The sequence below is a fragment of the Hibiscus syriacus genome, unplaced genomic scaffold (genome assembly GCF_006381635.1).
Source record: "Hibiscus syriacus cultivar Baekdansim isolate YM2019G1 unplaced genomic scaffold, ASM638163v2 tig00112289_pilon, whole genome shotgun sequence".
NCBI classification, from domain to species: domain Eukaryota; kingdom Viridiplantae; phylum Streptophyta; class Magnoliopsida; order Malvales; family Malvaceae; genus Hibiscus; species Hibiscus syriacus.
In genome coordinates this window covers 2,248,592-2,268,531 of record NW_024063295.1, presented here as the reverse complement: position 1 = coordinate 2,268,531, position 19,940 = coordinate 2,248,592, and the positions used below count along the sequence as shown (strand labels likewise).

At 34.9% G+C, this 19,940-nt stretch overlaps 1 pseudogene; it reads left to right on the top strand.

Annotated features, from left to right (window-relative positions):
* The first annotated feature begins 15,194 nt into the window (after positions 1-15,194).
* Positions 15,195-19,812, top strand: LOC120177529 (annotated as a pseudogene).
* The last annotated feature ends 128 nt before the right edge of the window (positions 19,813-19,940 follow it).

Sequence of the window (19,940 nt, the reverse complement as noted above, 5' to 3'; positions counted from 1 at the left end):
TTTTGAGAATTATTATTTAAAATAAAAAATATATGTTTTAAAAAAATAATAATTTTTTTCAAATCTTAAAAAAACTCAAAACTTTTAAAACTTTAATTTTAATCTTTTTGCCACCGTCGATCACCACAGATGTCTTCGATCGATCGAATAACCAATGAGGTGTAACCAGCCAACCACATGCGACCAAACCCCGCATACTTTCACAACCGATCGAACACCAAATCCCCGTAAATCTAAAATTCTTAAATATAAATCCTTAAATATAATACCCAAATCCTTAACCATAATTCCAAATTTATTATTAAATTTAACCCAAATTTATTATTAAATTTTGAATTGCGCAGGGGAGAGAGATGCGAAGGGCAGGGGAAATGCGGGGTTGGAATTGCGCAGAGAAGGTTTTTCTAATTAAAAAAATATTTTTAAAAGATAAGATTCACAAAATTACCAGAATATGATACATAAATAAACTAAATTATTTTATTCTGCACGAGTTATTCAGTTTTATTTTATTTATATATTTTTGTTTCTTTTTGGTATTTAAGGTACACATGGCAGCACGAGGTTAAAGCTCATGCATGAGATGAAAAAAAACCCTATTCTAATTGGTTTTGGCAGCAATTATGGAGAGGAAAAAGATATATTTCCCTTACTTTACGTCAAATCAACAATCTTCTCATTAATATCATATATTTTCCCCTTTCCATTTTTATCATTTTACCCCCAATAAAACACCCATTACATTCCCTAAAAAACCACACGCCCCTCTTTCTTCCTCATTGTTTCCTTGTTTTCTTTTCCTTCAACCTTTTTCTCTTCACTCTTTCCTCCAAACTACAGCCACGATACACCCTGTAACAGCAAAAAACATGGCCAGATTCAAGAAAAATCTAGTCACGTCCTCAGGATTTGAGCGTTTCCAAACTGCCGAAGCCGAAGCAAGGTTAAAAAACCTACAAAAAAGGCAAGTCTATTTGGATGACGACTTTATTTTTCCAGCAGAGGGTGACGAACCCTTCAGACCAGAGGTAATGAACGTAGTAAGGAAACATCAGTGGGAGAAGTTTTCCAGGCATCCTAAGGCGGTGGTGCCGACGATGGTCCGCGAATTTTATGCCCATTTAGGAGACCCATCTCAACATAATGTCTATGTGAGAGGGAAATCCATCCGGTTCTCTCCATCATCCCTCAACCGTTATTTTAAGCTCGGTAAGGTGGAGGATCAACACAAAAAATTCTTTTTCAGGAAGATCAAGAAACATACGATGGAGTCCTTGAGGAGTTGTGTTTCGGATGTGCTAAGTTTGAAGGAAGTGCGCCAACGTGTAAGCGGGTAGATCGCCGAGCCCTTAAGCCAGCTGTAAAGCTATAGAATCAGTTCTTGAACGGCAAGATGATGACGGCCTTCCATAACACAAAAATATTGGTGAGGAGGTTGATGTTGTTGCACTCGATTATTTATGGGTGAGAAATCGATGTTGGGGAGATCATCTTCGAGCATATTCATGACTGTGTGAAAAGGAACCGAGGTAACCTTCTTTTTCCTAACTTGATAACTTCTCTCTTTGTAGGAAGATAAATGTCCTCGAGGATTCGTTTGAGGACTTCATTAAGCCAAAGGAAGGGATCACCAAAAAGAAGGTGCCAGAACTCATGAGCTTCGATGATGATGATCCACATGAAGGCCTGGAGAGAAGAGCGAAATCAATTGTCACGGCAAGAATGGAAGTTGTGGTCACATCTACCAGAGAGACGCGCGAGAGAATCAAGCGTCTAGAAAGTCACATGCAGACTTTCTTCGGCTATGTCAAGGCAAGGGATGCACAGCTAAATGCCTTCTTCAAGGAGTTGTTCCTGATTACCAATGAGGACATGCCACCCTTTCCTAATGAAATTTTGAAACACACAACAAGCGGCAGTACATTTCATGCCTCAGCGCAAAACGTCCCCCTGAGTTACCCGTAAATGTCCCTCCACATGCCACGCATGTCTGGCCTCTACATGACGAAGGCCACAGCGAGATAGATGAATATATGAGCTCCTCATTCTCTTCATGCGAACACACCCAAGAAATTTCTTCTGAATTTTTTGAAGATGATGATTTTATTCCAGTCCCTGATCAACCCACCACCGAACAAGCATCTGAACAGTCCCCGGATCGCCATACTACACCAGTTCCTGACCCTAAAGAAAGGCAGTCTCAAGCAACACCTATAAATCCCACCCACAATAAAGAAAGACCAGAATCAGCTAATGCCCTAAGCACGGGGCGGCGTATTAAGTGAACAGCTAGCCGTGTCCTTCAGCCATCTCTCTTTCTGATTCTATCGGGAGATACTGGATCCGAGAGCCGCCTCCTTCAAAGAAACACAGAACACGCGTGTTAAGCCAAGCCTCCCCACCACAGTAAGGTAATTTTTTTCCTTTGCACTTGCATTTAGATTAATTTAGTTTTTTTTTTCATGCATTGAGAACAATGCATCCCTCAAGTTTGGGGGAGGTGTTGTGTCTCACACTTAATTAATAGCAGTTGATGATAATTAGATAAATATTTTGGTTGTCATGGCATGAGTATGTTTAGACTATTGTTTGGAATAAATTAAGGATGCCCAATGATGAAAGTTTTTATTGTCTAAGCCAGAATTATTTTACATGACTGTCGAAGGATAGAACTGACCTTAGCCTTGATTCTTTGTGAACTTGTAAACACGATTGTATGCTTTCTCTGCTTAAGGTGCTTAGTAAATTTTGATGAAAGAACTTTTTGCATGTCGTGACATTGAAGAATTGTAAAGTTTAAGTTAAACTTCTTAGTGTTTAAATTTTGTTGAATTAAAGGGACACTCCTCTGTGTAATGGCATGACCAGAAAACTCATTAAAAATAAATAGTTGCCTAGGCATATGAGTGAATGAAACTAGTCACATGATGACTCTACCTGACTAGCTTGGGGTGGAAGGTATGCTCCCTTTCACTTAGAGTGTAGAAGGGTAGGTGTGATGAGCTGACTCCCAAAAAAATTAGTTGAATAAATAGATGTGGAAACTATACTTGACTAATAATTTGATGCCTTGGAAAAGTATAAGTACTTACTTGAATTTTTTTAAATACGTTAACGCATAGAATAAGTACAATCACACACACACACTAGCAAAAAATCCTGACTTAGGAAGTCACTTGACTTATATGATAATCTACCATGTTCAGGCTAGCTTTTTTGCTGAGGGCTGAAATTTTAAACCATATGATTGTCTTAATTTTACTTTTCCATGACAAATTTAATTTTTCTACTGATTATCATCCATTGCTTGAGGACAAGCAATAACTTAAGTTTGGGTGTGATAACTTCGTAAAAAGACTCTATTTTTAGTTTTTTTACTTAAGTTATTGTTTGCCTAAACATTGTTGTCATAACATATTAATTGCATTTAATTACGTTTAGGTCATATTTTCATGTGCTAGATAAGTTTTGTCTAGGCAATATTTATTTGGCTTAACTGATGTTGCTGAGGAGAAAGGGTTTTTGTGGGTTGTGTGTGTGTAGGAAATGACTTAAGAAGAATATTTCAGTCGTGACAAAGTATTTCACAAGGGCCAGTGGAATAAATAAGACGAAGACATTGTGGAACAAATTTTTCTTGCCAAGGCAAGAATTATCTTGCAAGTCTGAAGCAGATCTGACGAACTGCTAATGTCACCTGCCATCTGTATGAATGACCTCACGTGCAATCAAGCCTCCAAGAATTTGACTATATCCATTCGCCTTTCTATCTATAGCATAGATAATTCAACACAGGAATTTAGGGAATATTTAATTACACAAAGCCCTAGAAATTCCCATTATAAATACCCATTCATAGCCGCCAAAAAAGGAGGCAATGAAGAATAAGATTTACCTTAGGCATGGAGTAAGCAGCTACAGTACCTTACTTTCCACCATTCTCCAACTCGACTGTCCTTGGTGCCCTCCATAACCAGGCTATAGCAGAGCAGCGGTCAGGCCTCGAGAGAGGGTGGCCGCCAAGGTAGGCGTGGTGCTGGTCAGAGTTGTCACGGTAGAGCCCCATGTTTGGGAGTCGTTCTTCTTTTGTTCTTAATTTCTTTAATCTATTTTGGGGCCTGTATTAAACGATGATACTTTGGCAACACTATTATTTGGTTTACTGGGTGGTTGTTTTTGTTTTGTCGAGACGATTATTCAATGGTTTATGAATGATGCATTATGATTTTGCTTAAGTCTGTTTTGTTCATTGTTTTAATATTTTGCCTTGACACTGTAAGAGCTTTCGAGAGATTTCCTGGTGCTTAGGTGAAACACTTCTATACTTTGTAAGAGCTTTCGAGATATTTTCGTTTTTCTAGAAATTGATTATTAGATTCGAGAGAATTAAGATAAATCTATGTGAGTAATGGAATAGATTCGAGATGGTGATGTTATAACCTGTCTGCCTTAGAGATAAGAAGAGGGCTTCAATCGACTAAAATAGATAAACGCTTGAGTAGGATAGACAACGACTATAGTTCACGCTGAGGGGTATAGCCCAACAATAGTCTAACAAACCAAGGGTTGTAGCTCACGTCGAGTAGTATTATCATCAGAGCCTACATCCAACTAGCATTTTAAGTGCTCAACACTACTTAGATATATACAAATATTTATGACAATACGATCATCATTCTTACTAAAGTAACTCGGGTGTCTGTGTTGTTTTTCAAGCATCACACAAAACATAAGTTTTATGGCAAGTTACTTCATAAAGATCTCATGCTTGTCACACAATTCATTAATGTTTCCACTTATAGGCTTTACTAAAGAGTTATAGTTGTCCTTAAACCCTTCTCAAGTTCTTACAACAAAACTATATTATTTTGTCTAATCTAGTTTGATGGTACCGATACTTAGTCTTTTAGTATCGACATTGGTCTTTCGGTATCGATATCATTTTTACATTTGATGTTTAAGAAAGCCCTATAGTATTGATACCCTTACAAAGAGTATTAGTACTTCTTTTGTAAGGTATCGATACTATCCTAAGTATCGATACTAAGTTCATATTTGACGCTTGGAGAAAAAAAATTCAGTGTCAATACCCCTACATAGGGTATTGATACTTCTCTCTTGGAGTACTGATACTTCCCAAGTATCGATGACAATTTTGTCTACTAGAATTTTTATCTTAACAATGGTACTGATACATAACCCTTTGATATCAATATCCGAAGAATAATATCAATACTCTATGAACAGAGTTTCGATACTACTCAGCCAAAACCCCTTGTTTTGACTTTCAGAAGAACAATATCGATATTTTTTATCTAGTATCGATACCCAAACTAAAAACATACTCTAGTTTATACGAAAATGTCAACCCAACTCAATCCTTATGTCTTTCTAAGGTCCTTAAACATTATGTGAAGCTTATGTAAGTTAAAAGAAGTCATAATAAATCCTTTTTTATACATAAAGAACATCTATTACATCTAAAACCATTTTCAAAAAAAAAATGCACTCATATGTTCTATACACTCATAGACGCTTAGCAAACACATAAGATGATCTACAAACAGTATAGAAGAGTTAGAAGTGTGTTACTTTACTCCTCAACTGCAAGAAATCACTCCAAGTTCACCCAAAAACAAGTTTCTCCTTACCATATTTTTGGAGCCCTCTCTCACTTCTTTAACTAATCACTTTTTTTGCATGTTTAGCATTGAGGCTTCCAGATTTCCTTTGATTATTCAAAATTATGTCATTCGAGAAATTAATAGATCTTTAATATAATTTTTCACATGTTCACGTAATATGTCAGAACTAAATCTACAATATGATAGTTATATCTATATAGCTTGACAACATACAAATAAATATCATTACTCTATATGTAACAATCTAATATATTCCAACTCAAAATTCAAAGGATCAAGGTGTCACACGGAACCAATAAAATGGCTAACCATTTAAAAAAATGTACATCACATATATATCAAAAATAGTTTAGATCATTCATAATTAAAGTTTTACAATACTAGGGAGCTCCCAAAATTGCATCCCAAATAAAAGTATTAAATATAGCAACATAGAGTTAAGAATCGAATGCATATAAGGTTAATGGATAATACATACCTACTAAAAATATTCAAGATGTACTATGATCGCTAGATCTTAGAATGAAACACGAACTGGCGGTAAGCTCCTCGATCTGTCCTCTTAAGAACCTACGAATGAAAACACATTCTGAAGGCTAAGCTCAGAAGCTTAGTGTAATACAAATAACTCTATTGTACTATATGCATTCATCATATAAGTGTGCGAACATGTATAGTCATGAACACACAAATATGGGTAAACATCATGGTGCAGTTGGAGGGTCACTTAGCATCTAGGAATTCACCCCCTTTAGCCTACCTAAGGTACCTTAGATAAGACCCAAGTCACCTAGAATTGAAATCTTCATTTAGAAAAGCCCTAAATGTCCAACACCTAGGATGTTTCTGGGGTCACTTAACATTGGAGCCTACACCCTAGTAGTCTACTCCTCAGGTGTACTTGGGATAATTTCGAGGTCACATAGCATTAAAGCCTACATCCAACTAGCATTTTAAGTGTCTCGACACTACTTAGATGTATATAAATATTTATAACAAGACGATCGTCATTCTTACTAAAGTAACTCGGGTGTCTGTGCTGTTTTTCAAGCGTCACACAAAGCATAAGTTCTATGGGAAGTTACTTCATAAAGTTCTCATACTTGCCACACAATTCATGTACCAATATCATTTTTACAATTGATGTTTTGAGAAAGCCCTATAGTATTGATACCCTTACAAAGAGTATCAATATTTCTCTCGTAAGGTATCGATATTGTCCTAAGTATCGATACTAAGTTCATATTCGACGCTTGGAGAAAAATAATTCAGTATCAATACCCCTACTAAGGGTATTTGTATCTTAACAATAGTACTGATATCTAACCCTTTGATATCAATACCCGAAGAATAATATCAATACTCTATGAACATAGTTTCGATACTACTCAGACAAAACCCATTTGTTTTGACTTTCAAAAGAACAATATCGATATTGTTTATCTAGTACCGATACCCAAACTAAAAAATACTCTAGTTTATACCAAAATGTCAAGCCAACTCAATCCTTATGCCCCTCTAAGGCCCTTAAACGTTATATAAAGCTTATGTAAGTTAAAAGAAGTCATAATAAATCATTTTTTATACATAAAGAACATCTATTACATCTAAAACCATTTTTAAACCAAAAATGCACTCATATGCTCTATACATTAATAGACGCTTAGAAAACACATAAGATGATCTACAAACAATATATAAGAGTTAGAAGTGTTTTACTTTACTCCTAGACTGCAAGAAATCACTCCAAGCTCACCCAAAAACAAGTTTCTCCTTACATTTTTTTGAATCTCTCTCTCACTTCTTTAACTAATTACAAGGTAAAGAGTGAGTTATTAACTCATCTAAGAGCTTGAAATAAATAAAAACATGTTTTCTTAACTTTAGAAATGAATTGAAATCACTATAGATTCCTAAAACCTAAAACGCCTCCAAAATATCCACTATGTTCACCATGGCCAAACCTCGAGATGATGTGTTTGAATAGAAGCTCTAGAGAGGAGATTATGGTTCTTACCTTCACAAATTTGGACTAGGAATAGTGGAAAACAAAGTTTTACACTTTGAAAACTTGGAGAAGAAAAAGAAGAGAGAAATGAGATAAAATATAATGGAAAATAAGAAAGAATAAAATAAATTTTGCATGTTATTTTTTCTGGTAACATCACCGAAAATTGAATGAAATTCAGCCTTGTAAGAATAAAAAGGGGTAATTACTTCGTTGGTCATTCCTCTTTTTTTCTCAATTTAAAATTCCCCCTTTAAGGCTAAATGGGCTCAACCCCAAACTAAAACAAGCCCAACTTAACCCAAAGCTTCATAGTGGGCGCTTAGGTTCATCCAAACCAACTTGAATTAATGTAACACCCTGAATCACGGGGTAGTAGAATTGAGTTAACCTAAGAGAAACAACAACAACAACAAAACCCTATTCCCATAAGTAATGAGGTATGGGGGAGGTAGGGTAGTAGGTTGCCCCCAACGCCAGATTGAGAGCAGCTTCCGTAGAAGACCTCCGGTAGTCAGAAAATTTAAAATAAAGATAAAATGCAATGTATGTATATATAAATAAATAAATACATAGTTGAACAGTCTTCATATGTCATCTTTATATGCGCGTCTGTAATGGGGAGTAATCCCTGCAAATAAATCCCTACGTAAAAATCTCTGCATATAGACCGAAACGTATTAGCTAGTAGTAAACCTTGACCTAAGTTGAGTGGAAATTAGGCTTGGATAAAGCCCAATTAGAGTTAAAAAGGGGTTTTGAAGCAAGACCAAAACTTGAAGGACTAAAGAAGAAGTTTACCTATTTTTTTTATAAAAGTATGAAATCCTTAATTGTTTGATGATATCACGTATGGGATTTTTCTGTTTCCCCACTCTCATTTGTCTTATCTTTTCTCATTCATCTCTTCATTCTTCATCTCCAAGAATCAAACAAATGTTAGAACTTGATAGCAACAATTATAGTTTGTTCCACTGAAGGTAAGAATCGAAACCAACATCTTTAGAGCTTCCATTTGAGACCACAAGATTAGGTTTTGATCATGGTGTCCAAATACGAGTTTTGTGGGGGGTTTATAGAACTTGAGTGTTTCAATCGGTTTTTTAAAGAGTTTAAGCCTTAGGAAGTATTCTTAAACTCTTCTTAACCTTTAAATCAAGCTAGTAACTCAAGTGTTTGATTCTTGCCTAGTGAGAGAAGTTGGAGAAAGCTTCAAGGTCAACGAAAATGAGAAATTAATGCTTGGTTGAACTTTGGGTGTTTCCAGTGGCTTAGAAATCCAATGTAACTTACTTTTAACTCAACTTTAGTACATTGTAGATCACTAGGTGAGTTTGTTAACTTGCATGAGTTATGAAACATGTTCACGAGATTCAATATTTGGGTGTTTGTTTAGCATATTATAGTCTTATTATAACCCCCATTATCAGACATAACACTTAAATAATGTTTGGGGACCTCAGCAGGATTTATGAGAGTGTTGAGGATGTATTTTTGTGCCCAAAACAGAGTATTTCTGATACTTTTCCCTTTTGTGGTTGCAATTTCTAAACTTATCTTAAATTTCCAAGAAATGCCATCTATTTCCCATCTTTTCACTCATTCGATTTTACACCTACTTTTAATCTTTAGAAATCCATATAAATATAATGTCACTCAAAATCATGAGTCAATTAATTTCTTTTATCATTCTCTTATTCCTTTGCAACATAAACCAATCCTTTATTCATGTATCATCTTTATCCAAATTACTATACACATATTCTTTTTATCATCTAAAAACTAACAAACTTATCTTTAACAAATTAATCAGAGAGAAATATAATACTTCAACTATATTTCAAGCTTTCTTCATACATATAAATAAATCCTTATCTCTTTGACTACATTTACATGGCTAAGTAACACAACCTTAAAAAAATATAGTTAGCTTATTATGGCATTTTTCTTCCAATCTTTTAAACTCTATTCCAAATCACCTTTACCAACCTTTTTAAAACCTGAATAATCTGCTTAAACTAACTATATGTCTATACATAGGTATAAATGCTACATTAATTTGGAATTCTCGAAACCTTGTTCAAAGATTTCCATAACTTTGAAGTAACCTTAAATCTTTATTAGATATAATTGAGACATATACTTCACAAATTCAAACAATCTTTTATATAACCTTACATACCCGTCCAAGGAATATTCACATTTTTAAAATAAAGGGTGCTAACATAATCCATTTCTTAATAGAAGTCCAAATTTAGTCTCCAAAGAAATTTTGATATAAAATTCATAACAACTCTTTATTTTTTCCACTTAGAATCGAAAATTTTCTTACTTCTATACCAAACTTATAATCTACACGTCATTACAACCCTTGTCACTATTGAACCTTTAAGCTCTATCATTTAATTTCCTTAGCTATTTATTCATTCACAAATTTAAATCTCCTTACAACATAGGTCATGTCTTTTTCTTCGTACTTCAATACTCTTCTCTTATAACTTATATTCTTCTCTAATTACCAATTTTTATCACATCTTCATAATTTTGATAGTCAACACTACTTACACAGAACCTTATTCTTTATCATTTCTTATACTTGTATTTTCTCCACTTGATTCATCAAGTGCCATACTCAAATACTCACTTAATCCATTTAAAATACTTCTTCTACTTCAATTTACATAATTTTTAACAAAACTTTTAATCCAATTCACCAAGTTCATTTTTAAACTTAACTTCATATCAATTAACCATTCTTAGCTCCTTATTTAATCTTCCAGCACCAGACCCTATTACTTGAGTGTGTCTAGTTCTCATCGAATTTGATCTTCTGACAGAGGATACCACTAATTCAAACCAAGTCTGAAGTTGAAAACCATAATCTCTGCTTTTCTTTGATGGTGCTGAACTTTATGAAGAACCAATTCTCTTAATAATCTAAAATTTTTGTTCTGAAAACCTCTCATTTTGAACTCTCTCAAGAGCTTTAGCGTGATTAACCACTTCTTGAGAAGGGAACAATTTCAAAACCTGTAACACTCTTTTAATTTAGGCGCAACCCTTAATAACCAATCACATAAATCCTTTCCAATCGGAATTAACTCAACGACAATTTACTCAACTTATCAAACCCACACTCTTACTCATACAAGTTACGATTCCTTTGTTTCAAACTCATAAAATCTAACTTCATTTGTCTTATAAACTTGTCACCGATGTACTTATTCTTGAACTCTTAAAAAAATAATAACCACATCACTTGATCTGTTAACATTCTCATGATAACATCTGTTCACTATACTCTAACTTGTCCCCGTAGTAACTAAACTACTCCATCTAACTTCTCCACTTCAGAAAAGTGGAGACCCTCCAACAATATCTTCACATCATTTAACCAAAGGTCTGCAACAGCAGGACTTTCCTCAATTTCACTATTTATCTCGGGTGTTCCTAACCCTTTTACTCCTACAAACACTCCCTGAGGTATTCACTCTTCATCCTGCCTGGCTAGGGCAGGTGAATTGCTACTTCCTTCAGGTATATCACCTTTCGCTTCACTTAGGAAGCTCTCATGGTCAGACATTTAATATACCCTAACAATTCAACTCTATTAACAAAACAACCCACTCCTTACACTATCATATCATAAAATTTTTCCACTTTGTGTTGGCATGTATACTTTTTAAAACACATCTGACTTCAGTTTGAGCCTAGAATCGGCTAAACCTTAGCTCTAATACCATTAAATATAACACCCCAATCCAAATCCAACCCGAATACAAGTATGAGGTGTCATTTTAAATTTTCAAAGCACATACTTGTACAAAATCGTAAAAATTTCAACTTATTTTAAATAAAACAGTATAATTTACATGAATTTAACCAAAACATTTACAAACCCGATCAAAGCATGTCTGAATCAAATCTTTAATTACATGCCAACTACAATCAATATAAATATATATATAATTCAATTCGTTTCTGATCTGATCTTGGGAAAGGATAAGCTGACCTGACTTCCATCTTTTCTCCTTTCTTCTTGGAACCTACGTGTGAAACACTCACACGCTAAGTCGTTGACTTAGTGAGACATATAAAATGCATAATGGAAACTTAAATACTTAACAATACAAGAACATTTCATACCATCATATCATAGAAAACCATATAATATTTCATATAACAAAATATATACATACACATATATAATTATTATCATCATCAACATTTTTATCGTTATCATTCCCTTTTTATCATATAATCTTGTACTTAACATTTATACTCATCATATAATACATTTGACACAGCAAAACACATAACATCACATACAATTTATTTGTGTTATCTCTTTTAATAGCCCATGGTACCTTACTGAAAACTTAAGGTATGTGAGTGCATTGAGGTTGTGCACAAATGTTGTCACCATAACTCGAATAAAATTACACTGAGTGCCATATAAAATATCCCGAAAGACCGTGTAGAAATGTCCCAAAGAACCACGTAGAATTGTCCCAAAAGACCACATAGATGTCTCAAAGGACCTCGTAGAACCATCGACTCTTGGCATTCCAATTATACCCCCAGCTCTCATATCACATACTATGGGCTTACCATTTATATCATTTATTGTATCTTATTCCACATAGTCAATTTATCACGTAGGTCATGTCACATAACTTATCTCATATGTTCAAGTAAACACGTAGATCATCTCACATGGATAATATCTTGTTCACATATGTTTACATATATCACATAGCACATAAAATAATATATAAACTTATACATGTACTCATGTACACATTTTCATATAGTCAGTATATCAAGGCCATATAGTTTATCTCACAAATTTACATAATCACTTATATCACATCAATTATATACTAGTTTCATATATTTACTTAGTTCAGTTTCACTTAACTTGTCACATAGACATGTATTCTCATAACTTATTATCATATAGTTCCTATAACATTTTCATATGGTTTCATAGCTCTTTACCATATAACTCATATCACATAGGAATTTCACAAGACTTATAACATATGTCCATTTAAACACATAGACCTCCTCATATAGCTTATATCCTATTATTATTATATTATCATATAGGTCAATGCTACTTAGCTTATCTCACTTTTCATTTAATCACATAAGTCAATTATACCAGTTCACATAGATCTAATTCATATAACTTATACCTTGTTATCATATATTAACATGTAACACGTAAACACATATTCATGTACGCAAATAGAAACCATATAACCAATAAGCTTACATTCATAGAATCATACAATCAAAGCATTGGAAATAGACTCATCGCAAGTCTTACTTCCATAAATGATCATATACAATATAAGATGCACTCACCTTAGCCTCACTAGTCAAAGCAATTCTCCTATCTCTCTCTTGGTAAGTTTCTATTCGTCGAATTGTCCATACTCATCTTTCGTTTGATATCTACACGAATATGCGACTTACATAAATATCGAAGTTCAATTACTATAAAAAAATACCTTAAAAACATATGCTAAACAAAACACTTAATTTCAAGATTTCCATATGATTTGTATCGGTACCTTTGGTACAGTATCGATACTTCTTTACTATGGTATCGATACTATACCTTAATATCGATACCATTTCTGAATTCTGGAATTTCATTTCTAAATTGGTATCGGTACTTGCATAATGGTATCGATACCCTTGGTATCGATATTACCCCTTAAGTATCGATACTCTTTAAAGGTTTCACCATATTTTATCTTATGGTATCGATACTGTTCCTCTAGTATCGATACTGTTCCTCTAGTATCGATACCCCCAAGCTCAAATTCTACTCATTTGCTTTGAAGTATCGGTATTGATCATCCAGTACCGATACCCTATGCCCATAACTTATTCATTTTAACCCGAAAATCAACCATACTCAGCTAAATTCTTCATTTTACTCTTCTTTTCAAGCCTTTAAACTCAACCACACTTATTCAAATCAACTTATCTCACTTTAACTCATCTTAACATCCAATATTTAACTAGAACACTTGAAACTAAAAATCTTACCGAATATTCAAATTTGTTATTACTTCATTCTAACCTCTTAAATCTCTTATTTTGATTGATGACAAGTCAAATATGACTTCATAATCCATTTATAAACTATTTCTTATTAAATCGCTTAAAAACTCTTTATACAAAATCTCTCATATCTTGTAACTCTTTTAATTTCTACTTCTCTTAAAGTTTCCTTAAACTTTCTTAATACCCAAAGAATCAAAACCCATCATAAATTATAAGAAATAACTAATTTGAACATTCCTTACCTTAGCTATTAAGAGACGGGAAGAGAAGAAGAAGAAGAAGCTCCAAGACTCTAGATTTTTCTTTCCCTTTTTATTCTTTCTTTCCACGTGGATATAAAGACACCCAAATGAATTTTTAATTCATTTTTTATCAAATAACTATTATACCCTTTCATCTTTCAAAATTTGTTATTCAATCATGCTCCAAGAAATTCTAATTAAGTCCCTAAACTTTTTGATTAATCTGAATTGACCACCAAATTTTAAAATCTTGCACTTTGGTAACTAGCCCGGTTTTTGGGATGTTACAACCTTGCTCTCAATAAATAAATTTTTTAAGAATTAAAATTTAAAAGTTTGACATATTAGTTGTCTATGATACAAATTAATAAAAAACAAAAATTTGAAGTATATATATGTATGGACTTAAAAGATTGGGTAAACTACACATTAAGTGCTTAAACTATCAATTTGATTCGCTTTGGTATCTAAACTTTTAAATTTTCAAAATCATACCTAACATTTAGTTTTTGTTTCATTTTAGTATCACAATATTAAAAACTTAACAGATGGACTAATGGGGCACAATTTTGATGGACATACAACCAATTCGAACAGTGTAGCACGAGAGAATGACGAGTTGACCAACATAGTCATGTTTCAAGCTCATCAAATGGTTGACAATAGAGATCGAATGATAAAGGAGTTGAAGAAAACATCGCCAATTTGGGGGGAGATTACAGTTTTTATGGTAAAATGAAGGTTGAAATCACGTTTAGGGGGTTGAAAATGTGCGGGTTAGAAAGTTTGTGTTTCATTGGCCGATAACTATAGATGTGACAGTTAACGAGCCCGACCGTTACGTTTTTAACAGTATAATACTAAAATAAAATAAAAATTAAATATTATGTATGATTTAAAAAATAAAAAGTTTAAGTAGTAAAATATAAAAATAATAATTTATGTACTAAAAGGTTTGACGGGAATCTTTAAAATTATTTGAGGATGATGAATTTTCATTTCATAAACAGAAACAACAATTAATTTAGGAAGTAAAAAAAGTAGTTAATAAACTTACTATGTTTAGGCATTCCATTTTTGAGTAATTATAATTTACATTTTACACCACAAAACTATCCCATTCCTGTACATAATCATAAACTCTGTCATTTTTTCCTCTCACTGACAACATATTTTCTCTCAGTTTCAGCTTGCATTTCGGTTCTTCTGGTGAAGGTAGTTGACTTAGTTATGGTGGCCTCCATTTTGCCAGATCTCGGCATGTGCCGTTGTTGGAATTGCCTTTTCTCTCGTACAATGGGCTCTCGTTTCCCAGGTCAAGCTGTCTCCGGGCTCCTACTCCAAAAACGGAGCCGGCGGCAAAAACGGCTGCACCGATTACCTCATTGAAGAAGAAGAGGGTCTCAACGACCATAATGTTGTTCTTAAATGTGCTGAAATTCAAAACGCCATCTCTGAAGGTTGTTGCTCTCTTCACTTATTTCATTTTTAAAGGCTTTAAGATCTGGGGTTTTGAAAAAAAAAATGAACATTTTGATCTTTTTTTAACGTTGTTTTTGGTATTGGTTTTCACGCTGAGTCACTTAATTGAAATGGTCTTTGAAAAAAATGCTTTTTTCCTCTCTCGCAGTTGTGAAGCATTTCGATTTCTTATGTTCTGAAAGTTTAGATCTCTAGTTTCATATATATTTTTTAATGTTTGGTTTGTCTTGTGAACTTGGAAGAAATAGTTTTGGAGCACGAGTATTTATTATGTTTTCCTATGTTAACGTTCAGTTTAGCATTTTTTTTTTCAATAAATAAAATGTTGGGATATTTGTTTGTTCTATTCAACAGCCATGAAAAACTGAAGAATGTGCAAGCTGTATGTATGTTTGAATGTATTTATGTGTGTATATATACATACATATAATGTGTGTGCTTCAATGAATGTTTATTCAGATCGAAGTGTATGGTGATGAGGGAATCGGGTTTGGATCCACGTGTATTTATTAATTACATCTCACAATCAACATTATTGAGATCTAGGGCTTTTTTTCTCTTTCCTTTTTCTTTTTGGGTTTGTACTTTAGGTGTTGTAGCAGAAGCCATAATGGCATGTGAAAACTTGTTCCTTCTGGTTAATCTACAGATTTGGACTTCCATGGAAAACATTGAATGTTCAGGAATTAAGTTTGTTATGAAATTCAATCCTTTTTGTTGAACTTGAACCAGATCTGGAACTATTGCCTTAAATGGGACCTGAATAAAGTTTCCAGTGGCCCGAATTCGTACATCTGTTTAATTTATATGGGGTCTGAATTAAGTTGCTAGTGTCCTGAACTCTGATATTTGTTTAATTTTTATGGGGCCTGAATAAAGTTTCCAGTAGCCATTCCGACTTTGCATCATGAATGAATGACTGTCATAGTAAAAGCTGATTTGAGCAAATGGTGCAGTGTTCCATGATGTACTTTACACTTTATTTCACTTTTTGAAAGTGAACTGCTTTTGAATAATTTCTATGCTTCCAAGGTCAGAACATGCTTAACTGTTTTCTTGTTTGTTTCTGCTTTCTCTGCAGTTTATAATAAATTTTACTGTTGTTGAAATGCAAAATTATTTCTAGATTCAATACTTATTTTAGTTTACCGTCAACAAACTGTTAATATTCTAAAATGATGTTACCCTTTTAATTTGTTTCTATTGCTTTGCATCGAAGAGTGAAGCTAGGATGGTAATAAAATCACTCTTGCTTTATTCTATAGACAATGTTTGTGATATTATGCTTTTCTTACCAATAATTCTGGTTTGCCGTTCTGTTTGTTGCCTTTTCTGCTTGTAATTTTTGGAAAGAGTTCCCAGTTAGCTAATATTTCGATTTATGAGTTTGCAGGTGCAACCTCGTTTCTTTACACCGAGTATCAGTATGTTGGCATTTTCATGGTTGCTTTTGCAATCTTGATTTTCCTCTTCCTTGGCTCCGTAGAGGGTTTCAGTATGAAGAGCCAACCTTGCACATATGGCCTATCTAAGATGTGCAAGCCTGCCCTTGCCACTGCTGCATTCAGCACCATATCTTTCTTGCTGGGCGCCGTCACTTCAGTTGTTTCTGGCTTTCTTGGGATGAAAATTGCTACTTATGCTAATGCTAGAACCACCCTCGAAGCAAGAAAGGGAGTCGGAAAGGCATTTATTACCACGTTTAGATCTGGTGATGTAATGGACTTTCTGCTTGCTGCAAATGGCCTCTTGGTGCTTTACATTGCCATCAATGTATTCAAGCTCTACTACGGTGATGACTGGGGTGGTCTATTTGAGGCGATCACTGGTTATGGGCTTGGAGGTTCATCCATGGCTCTTTTTGGCAGAGTGGGTGGAGGAATCTATACCAAAGCTGCTGATGTGGGTGCTGATCTTGTAGGCAAGGTGGAGAGGAACATTCCCGAGGATGACCCTAGGAACCCAGCTGTAAGTGACATGTGTCTACTGATATATGTTGTAGCATCTTTTAGATCTGACGCTGAGTTGAAGTTCTCTAGGTTTGTCTCTGACATTTCCGTGTTTTAGGTGATTGCTGACAATGTCGGGGAATGTCGGTGATATTGCTGGAATGGGATCTGACCTTTTCGGTTCCTATGCTGAAGCATCTTGTGCTGCACTTGTTGTTGCTTCCATCTCCTCTTTTGGTATCAATCGTGAGTTGACTCCAATGTTATATCCTCTCATCATCAGTTCTGTTGGTATCATTGTTTGTTTAATCACCACTTTATTTGCAACCGATTTCTTTGAGATCAAGGCTGTTAAGGAAATTGAGCCATCATTGAAGAGGCAACTTATCATCTCCACCGTTCTAATGACTATTGGAATTGCAATTGTTAGTTGGGTAGCTCTTCCTCTTTCCTTTACCATTTTCAATTTCGGAGACCAGAAAGTTGTTAAGAACTGGTAAACTCTTTGTGCTTCCTTTATCGAGAAATGTCAATAGTCATGGGCTTGCATTAGAATGAGAGTAACATTGAGTTTCTTCTGCAGGAATCTATTCTTATGTGTTGCTGTTGGTCTTTGGGCTGGCCTGATTATCGGTTTTGTAACCGAGTACTATACTAGCAATGCGTACAGGTAACTCATCTTGATAGCATTATTTTTCTCCTTTCGTTGTTCTTTGTTATCAGTGATTTTAACTCTTTATTTTATTCTGCAGCCCTGTACAAGATGTTGCCGATTCCTGCAGGACCGGAGCTGCAACTAATGTTATATTTGGTCTTGCATTGGGTTACAAGTCTTGCATTATTCCTATTTTTTCTATTGCTATCAGTATTTTTGTTAGTTTTAGCTTTGCTGCTATGTATGGCATTGCTGTTGCTGCCCTTGGAATGCTGAGCACCATAGCTACTGGATTGGCTATCGATGCTTATGGTCCCATCAGTGATAATGCGGGAGGAATTGCCGAGATGGCTGGCATGATCCATAGAATAAGAGAGAGAACTGATGCTCTTGATGCCGCAGGAAACACCACTGCTGCTACCGGAAAGGTTTGATTTGTTTTTCACTCGAGCAATTATTTGGTTCATGGTAATCTATATGTTTGTTCTGCATTACAAGTTCTAAAGCAGGCCTGAAGTGTGGCTGCAATTCTTGTGATGTATTTTTTTGTTTCTTGGAAAATGCATTCAATATTGTTTCATCATTGGGTTAATAGGATTCATTTGAAAACTCTGCATTTCTTTCCAGGGTTTCGCTATTGGTTCAGCAGCCTTAGTGTCCCTAGCCCTCTTTGGTGCCTTTGTGAGCCGTGCTGCAATTTCAACTGTCGACGTATTAACCCCTAAAGTTTTCATTGGTTTGCTCGTTGGGGCAATGCTTCCTTACTGGTTCTCTGCTATGACCATGAAGAGCGTGGGAAGCGCTGCTTTAAAGATGGTCGAGGAAGTGCGCAGACAATTCAACACTATCCCGGGCCTCATGGAGGGCACCGGTAAGCCAGACTATGCTACCTGTGTTAAGATCTCAACCGATGCCTCTATCAAAGAAATGATCCCACCTGGTGCGCTTGTTATGCTCACACCCCTTATTGTTGGGATCTTTTTCGGCGTCGAAACTCTCTCTGGATCCCTTGTTTCTGGTGTCCAGGTGATGTTCACAACTCTCAATATTGTTTATATGATTTTAACTTGCATGAGACCTTTCCTACAGAAGGGTTCATCTTAATGTTTGCTTCTGTTTTGGCATGTTTCCAGATTGCTATCTCTGCATCCAACACAGGGGGTGCTTGGGATAATGCCAAGAAATATATCGAGGTATCCCTATGAGCTAATCTTATGATCGACGTTTTTAAAGTAGTGGTTCTATATTTACGTTCTTGCTTTCTGAATTGCAGGCTGGTGCGTCAGAACATGCACGAACACTTGGTCCCAAAGGATCAGACCCACATAAGGCAGCTGTTATTGGTGACACCATCGGAGACCCTCTAAAGGACACATCTGGGCCATCACTCAACATACTCATCAAGCTAATGGCCGTTGAATCACTTGTCTTTGCTCCCTTATTTGCTACACATGGTGGGCTGCTGTTTAGGACATTTTAAGAGGAAGTAAACGTCGGCTGATGGTCCCAACTCTGCTGGGTTCTTTTCCGATTCTCGTTTCAAAGTATATTTAGTCTGTAACCCATTTTGACTCTAGAGACGATGTCCTCACAAAAGCCAAATCGGCAAATGAAAAATTTCCCTTGTAAAGGGTTCATAATGACATTGATTGTGATGATGATGGTCAGTTTATAGAGAAAAACTGTATTGTTACTATTATTACGCTTTGTTATATCAAGAATCTTGATTTTTTTTTTCATTTCCCAACTCTATTTTGCCAATATAAATACTACAGTAAAATAAATATATTAGCATTGATTATTAAATAAATACATTATTAGAAATAAAATAGTTGTACATGGTAAAAATCAGTGTCTTAGAAGATATTATGCCAT